Source organism: Brassica napus, chromosome C3 (genome assembly GCF_020379485.1).
Source record: "Brassica napus cultivar Da-Ae chromosome C3, Da-Ae, whole genome shotgun sequence".
In the NCBI taxonomy this organism is placed as follows: Eukaryota; Viridiplantae; Streptophyta; class Magnoliopsida; order Brassicales; family Brassicaceae; genus Brassica; species Brassica napus.
Genome location: NC_063446.1, coordinates 5,728,602 through 5,736,622, shown reverse-complemented (window position 1 = coordinate 5,736,622; position 8,021 = coordinate 5,728,602). Strand labels below are relative to the sequence as shown.

General features: G+C 36.3%; 1 pseudogene; it reads left to right on the top strand.

The window, feature by feature from the left end:
• The first annotated feature begins 1,558 nt into the window (after nucleotides 1–1,558).
• Nucleotides 1,559–7,075, top strand: LOC106383515 (annotated as a pseudogene).
• The last annotated feature ends 946 nt before the right edge of the window (nucleotides 7,076–8,021 follow it).

Below are 8,021 nucleotides of genomic sequence, written 5' to 3'. Positions count from 1 at the left end.
AAACTCGAAATAGAACCGTATTACAAATAATTTGGGTTTGGTTCGGGTTTAAAATCCAAAAACCGAAAAAACCCTAAAAACCCGAACCAAACCCGGAAAAAACCAAAAATATATCCGGGTTATTCGGGTAGTTCGGATTTTTTTAGATATTTTTTATTTATAAATTATATTTTATATATATTAAAATTTAAAATAATAAAAAATTCAATATATTCTATTCGGGTACCCGTTCGGTTCTCGGTTCGGTCCTGGTTTGGTTTCGGTTTTTTCGGATTTAGAAATATAAGAACCGTTCGGGTTTTTGTAATTTTCGGTCCGGTTTCGGTCCTGGTTTTTTCGGTTCGGTTCCGGTTCAGTTTTCGGGTTTCGGATAATATGCCCAGGACTACTATGTACCGCTAAATTAACTTGGTTGTCAATTATAAATATCCTTTCAATGATTAAACTTTATTTTCTAAATAAAAAGTAGAGGTAACTTGATTTTCTTGGAATCGATAACTAAATTTGTAATCGTACTGGCCGATATCATGCTTACCAACTAATTGCATGTTCCCAGTGACTTACAAGTAAAAGCTACTTAACACAATCAAGTTTTGTTTTTAGGTTTCCTCGATTAATACATTACCATATAAGGGCCGCCTGTCACATATATATTATCATTTTATCAGAAAAAATGTAGTGGCTGGTAGAGTCTACATATATAGTGTATCGGTTGGTATAAGGCCATTATTGTTGAAGATGCATGTGTTACAGTAAATAAATATAGTAAAACTCGCTTTAATGGTCTGACACTACAAAACTAAATTTTTGTAAGTTAGAAGAAGGTTTTGATTTTTGATAGACACCAATTTTGATAAAGGCATTGTATCTGTGTCTATCATTTTATAGATTCATTATAACTGATTGATGTCTAGTGGTTGGTAATGGTATTAGAGCATCCGCAATGGTGAGTCCCATTGCGGAATCCTTAGATAGATAAATATTATCTTTTTTTTTGTTTTGTTTTTGTTTGAATAGTTAAGGATCCGAATCGAAATGGTGAGTCCAATAGTGAGTCCCATTGCGGAATCCTTAGGTATATAAATATTATTTTTTATTTTTATTTTTTATATAATTTTAGAAAGTAAAATTTAAATAAAACATGATTAGATAAAAAGATGATTAAATATAAAAATACAACATGAGAGCTTATAAATATTTAAGATGATTAAATTTAAAAATACAACATGATTATGAATCACCAAATTTGTTCCAAATATTTTCTATTAAATCATATTTCAATCGATGATGTGCCTGGGTATCGTGAACATCATCCCGAATGCCGAGAATATTATGGATATTTGTAGACATCATCAAATGAAACCCTAATTTCAAACGAAAATCTCCAAATCGATTGAAAAAAAAACAAAACTAACCTTAAATTGCCGACAAAACCAAACTCAAAACATCACCTGCCCAATAACCTGTTGACACCTGTCTTAAGGATCAAGTCCTTGAACTTCTTACGGACGGACTGATCCGATGAAATCCTTACACTATTTGCCTTTTATAATATAAATCTATTCAACTCAGCATATGGTGGCACGCTAAGGATCAGCGTCGGACTTCCGTTGCACTTGCTCTTATACATATACTGAACACAAAGTCAAGCAAAACTACAACACATCCACCTAAACTCAGAAAATCAAACAAAACTAGCTAACTCTCTCTCTCTCTCTCCAAAATGTCATCTATCTTGCTCCTCATGTTGATATCTTCAACAATCTCTATTGCACGTTCCGAAGTCACTCCACTAAGAATTTTCGCAAAAATTCCAAGGAATGCATCCGAAGAGAGAGAGGAAGCTGAGGGCATAACGGTAATTTAAAAAGCAGATATTATTCTCTGCAACAAACGACGCAAACAAACAAATATAGAGAGACAGCTTAAACCCTTCCATAAAAACTCTCACACATACATACATACAGTCTCTCTTTAATTCAACGACGCTCTCTCTCTCTCTCTCTCTCTCTCTCTCTCTCTCTCTCTCTCTCTCTCTCTCTCTCTCTCTCTCTCTCTCTCTCTCTCTCTCTCCAAAATGTCATCTATCTTCCTCCTCATGTTGATATCTTCAACAATCTCTATTGCACGTTCCGAAGTCACTCCACTAAGAGTTTTCGCAAAAATTCCAAGGAATGCATCCGAAGAGAGACAGCAAGTCGACGACTCTACTGATTCCGATCTCAAAATATTTTATTATGATCAGAATCTTGACCATTTCACGTTCACACCCAAAAGCTATATGACGTTTCAACAGAGATACGCCATCCAGTCTAAGCATTGGGCTGGTGCTAATGATAACGCACCGATCTTAGCGTATCTTGGAGAGGAATCATCGTTAGAGACGGATTTATCTGTCATGACAACGGTCCTCGTTTGAAAGCCCTGCTCGTCTACATAGAGGTATATTTATCTTTTTTTTTTTTTTTTTTTTTTTTTGAGGTATATTTATCAAAAAGAATGAGATACGTATTATAATATTTTATTGTATGTATGAATATTAATGCATGGGATACATAATGCAGCATAGGTATTACGGGACGTCCATGCCATTTGGATCGGGAAAAGAAGCATTGAAGAACGCGAGTACATTGGGATACTTGAATTCAGCCCAAGCATTAGCAGACTATGCTGCCATTTTGTTACACGTTAAGGAGAAGTACTCCGCGGATCACAGCCCGATCATAGTTATTGGAGGATCTTACGGGGGAAGTAAGCAAATTTACTTCGTCATTATATATAGATATATATATTTCATATGTAAAATGATCATATACTAACTTACGGATTTTGATAACATTTTTTTTACGCCATGATATCCTTTACGTTTGATGTTGATTTTAGATAATATAAAAGTTTGTCAACTATAAATTTTATTTTTCATTTTTGTGGTACACAGTGTTAGCGGCGTGGTTTAGGCTAAAGTATCCGCATATAGCACTTGGGGCATTGGCATCTTCGGCTCCTCTTCTCTACTTTCAAGACACACTACCGAAACATGGTTATTATTATATAGTAACCAAAGTTTTCAAGGTAATAATACTTAATAAATTAGAAAATCACATCAGCGTATATGAGTAGTTTGGTGTTCGTATTATACAATTCACGCATTTCGGTTATTCCGTTCTTCACTAACTCAGCACTTGTTGTTAAAGGGTTATCACTTATTCTAGTTAACTATACTAAATACTTCCTTTTCATAATTTCACAATTTATATTTTACAAGGAAACAAATGAGAGCTGTTATAATACGATACGTAAATCTTGGGAAGAAATTGACAGAGTTGCTGTCAAGCCCAACGGTCTTTTGATCCTCAGCAAAAAGTTCAGAATTTGCAAGTAATTAATTTTTTTTTTTCATTCTGATATAAATAACTATAAATATATATAGTTTGTGAACAATCTATCTTCTTATACATAATTAAGAGGGTATAATTTTCGTTACTTTTTCATCAGCACTTTGAACAACACATTTGAACTTAAGAACTTCCTGGATACCATCTACGCCTCGGCAGCTCAATACAACAGCAATCAGTATCCGGTTGCCTCATTATGCGAAGCTATTAACAACGGAGTAAACAGTGAAAATGATCTACTTGGCCAGATTTTTGCAGGTGATATTTTTGGTCAAAAGTTCTCTTTTATTTATTATGAGCATATTTATACAAGAATTAAACATATATATAAGAAAAAACATGAACATAAATTTTAGTGTAATGAGTTATGGTGTAAATATATATGTTAAATTAAAGTAAAATATATAGTGAAGTTGTCATTGAGTAAAGTTTAAAACAATTGAGTGAAGTATTGCTATTTTCTATTTTAAAAGTACAATATTTGCCTTGTAAGAGATCAGGATTGTGGAATGCAATTTATTTTAACTATTGAAAAATGATATGGCGTAAACGAATAAGATTTATCTAGAAATAAAAAAAAGTATTCAGGTTAAATTAAATCAATAAAACCCCAAAACATAAGTATATTTTTGAAAGTCAAAAAGGTAAATTTAAGAGCAAAATTAAAAGTCAAAAGAGGCATATAGCATGTGTTAAGGACTCCCTGAGCATCGAGGGTTCGACCATTAAGAATAATAGTATTGATTCGAATCTCGGTTCCTGGGAGAACAAAAGTACATACCCCTAAAATTCAAATGCATTCAAAGCCTTACACAATTTTCATTTTCCCAGGTGTTGTTTATGATAGGGGCAACCGTTCATGTTATCCTTTATCTGTTCAGCCCACAGAGGATAGCATAGCATGGAAGTGGCAGGTAAATTTTTAACACATGCTAAAAACATAACATATACAAATGATCAACTAATAATCAACTGTTTTTTATTAATTGGTCCAACAAAATACAATTATATAGACATGCAGCGAGATAGTTCTGCCCATAGGACATGACGAACAAGACACGATGTTCCAAACGGAGCCGTTTCGTATGGATATTAAAATTGACCGGTGCAAACTGCAGTACGGTGTCCCGCCTCGTCCACATTGGGTCACGGCTTACTACGGCATTCAGGTGCGAGTCATACAGAATAATATAACTGAATTTTATAAGAATCTCATGATTCGAATTACCTAACGTTATACATTTGTATGTCGTATGTAGGATGTCAAGTTAATCCTTCGACGTTTCGGGAGCAACATAATATTCTCCAACGGATTGTTAGATCCATATAGCGTCGGCGGGTAACTCTTTTTATTCATAAATGTTTAAATAAAAAATTGGGTAGATATATTTGCGTGTAAAAGCAAAGGGAACTTATAAATAGTAAATTTTAAAAAATATTTCAGGATTTTAGAAGATATCTCAGCCACCATAGTCGCCCTTACAACACCGGAAGGTAACGTATGATATTTAAAATTTTATTAATCAAACGTTTATCCAACGTGCAATAATGTTAATGTAACACCCGTCTCATTAACACTCGAGACCGGCGTGCTACTAATCAACAACTTATATCTTAAATCCGTAAAAAGGTCTGAAAGTCGACTTTCATATAAATAACGAAATAAATCCATAAATCTCATAGTCGAAATAACTGAAATAATCGTAAAAATAATAAATAAAAGTCTGAGAAATAGAACAAAGGAAAACGCCTAAAAGCACCAGCTGTCCGATCAATCTCCTAATCGTCAGTCTCACCTGAAAAGGCAAATGAGAGGTGAGTAACGGGGAAGTCACTCAGTGAGGTATGGGATACTAAACCCGACGTCCATGGACCCGGACAGAGCACTCCGAATAAATATAATTTAATCCTAACACGTTGCAAACACGATACCTAAAGTACCCAAAGATCACACAACAGTCCTAGCGAGGTGCACACTAGCTGCCCACTAACAGGCCAAAACACTACCGAAAAGGTGCTCGGTTCATACACACACCGAACAAGTGCTCGGTAACACACGCCCGTAGACGATTTATCGACCTCCTGGGTTACGCGTCAACCGGTCGACTATAGCTGACCGTAACCTCCACACAATCCGGCATACAGAAGTCCGTCTCTGTATCCGTCTCAAGCAATCACATAACTCCTAATAAAAGAACTATTTTTATTTACCAATTTTAAATGAAACAATCATTGTTGAATCCTCTAACACCCTAGTTCCTGTTTAAGCAAAGAACCTAAAAACTAAACAGGCAATAACAGACTCGATTTCACACAGACGGAAACACATTAGAAATAAATTATACTTATTCGAGGTCCTAAGCCGTGTAAGAGAAATTCGGGAAAAGACCCTCACCTTAGCAACGTGGAAAAGTAATAGCTATGAACTCCAACTGCTCAAATGGACTCCAAATCTGAAACCAGGGCGAAAAATCGAGTCAGAACGCCCTTCGAACGGTTAAAAACGGATAACCGGCGATCTGGTCAAAAGTCAACCCGCTGGTCAAAGGTCAACCCGGTCAACTCTGACCCAAGCCGGTCAACCCTTGACCAAATTGAAATCGCATTGAACCAAATCGGTTTTCCATAACCGAATTTAAATCAATTTTAACTACCGGTTTAACTTAACCAATTTAATTAATTTAAACCAGAAATCGATTTAATAATTAACCGGTTAACCTAAACCGAACCAAAATCGATTAACCCAACCGGTTAACCGGATCCGAGTTAACTCGCCGAGTCGACTCGGGCGAGTTGCCGAGTCGCCGGCCGAGTCACCGGCCGTGTCACCGGCGGCAGAAAAAAGGACGGCGGCTCACCGGAATCAACGGCGGCGACGGACAACGGCGGGTGCTGGTGGCGCGTGAGATCCACGCGCGGAACGTGTGGAGGACGGCGGCGGCGCGTGTGCCACACGCGCGGAACGACGCGGGAGAAAAGCCGCGCTTGACGGCGCGTCCGGGCGACTCTCCGGCTGATCTTCTTGGTCCCGACTCGTCTCGACGTCACGATCACGATGGTGGTCTTAGAATTACGAAATTCCAAATGGTTAGTGAGTTATGATCGATTGACTGAACGGCCGTTTTTAAAAAAAAAACAAATCGGAAAGATGATTTCCGGTTACCTTCGTCTGGGATCGGCGGTGAACTGGTCGATCTCGGCTCTAGACGTGGTGGTGGCGGCGGTACGATCTCAGGTGTGAGTGACGGCTCAGTCTCTGTAGAGTTACAACGCTTAGGGTTTCTGAAGAATAAATAATGGGGATTAATGGTTTATATATGGGACTCACCAAGGACTTCCTGCAACACTGACGGGCTCTGACGGGCCGAAGTCATTGGGCTGGGAATTGGGTCGTTACAGTTAATTTAATATTTATTAGGCTCTCACTGTCGGGACATTGTCTTGAAGAACGTAGACGACCCAGAGTGGCTGCTTCTTCAGAGGAAAAAAGAAATAGAGATTATAGTGTCTTGGATCACAAGCTACAAAAGGGATCTCAGAGATTTTAATACTTTATAGTAGCTATTATAAAAACTATAAATCAGTATTGCAATCATAAAGTACCGATGACTTTCTGTTGGTATCAAGTTGGTTGATATATGATGATCATATATATAATAACGCAACAAATATTACATAAATACAATATATTATAAATAGATGTACCAAACCGACAACTATTTGGACGGTGATCTAAACTTCTGTCCAAAAAACTGGAGTCAAACGCGAACTGAAGTGAGTCAAATATATACTTTTTTTTTAGCAACAGTCAAATAGATACTAAAAACCGAACATTTAGCCGAAGTATCTAACCCAGTGTTACTCAAATGCCCACGCGCATGCCAAGTTACAAGTTATGAGACTGGGACAAATGTTTGATGACGCACCAAAAGTGAAGTCAAGATAAAATTATAGTTTTAACAAAAGAAATTTCTTTGTGAATTAGTGGGCCTCGAAACAAGATAAAAGACATTCCCACTGAATGTGACACCACATCTAATAACTTTGCCACAAGGGAAAAAGATTGCTTTTCTTTTTATGTTTTATACTTTTCACTTGCATATTGTGGAAATACTGTAACCTAATAGCTAAAGTTTAAAAGTTTTTACATCCAGATTTGGATTTCGAATCCTAAACTATGTAATTTATTGAAGAATACATGAAATTCAGGTTTCAAGTTCCAGAAAAAGCGATTTATTACTGTAGACTACGGAAAAAAAACTTACATGGGATCTTGAACATGATGCAAGTAAATCTAGTCAGGCGTGAATCTTCATATGATGGCTCAGGTGATGCAGTTAGGCATAGATTCTCATAAGACATGTAGTATTGCCGGTTGTTAAATCGTCTATGTAATATTTCTCACAATTGTAATATCATAATAAATCAGCGTTAAAAATAAACATTTTACTTGCTTATAATAAGTTGTTTGTCACAAGGGAAAAATATTGCTTTTCTTTTTTATGTTTTATAACCTTTTACTTACATATAAGTTTTTCTTATAGTTGTTACAATTGAAAGCTGATTCACCGAACTAGATTACATAAAAAAGATTTATTTTTTTGTTTTTTGGACAGCGTACATAAA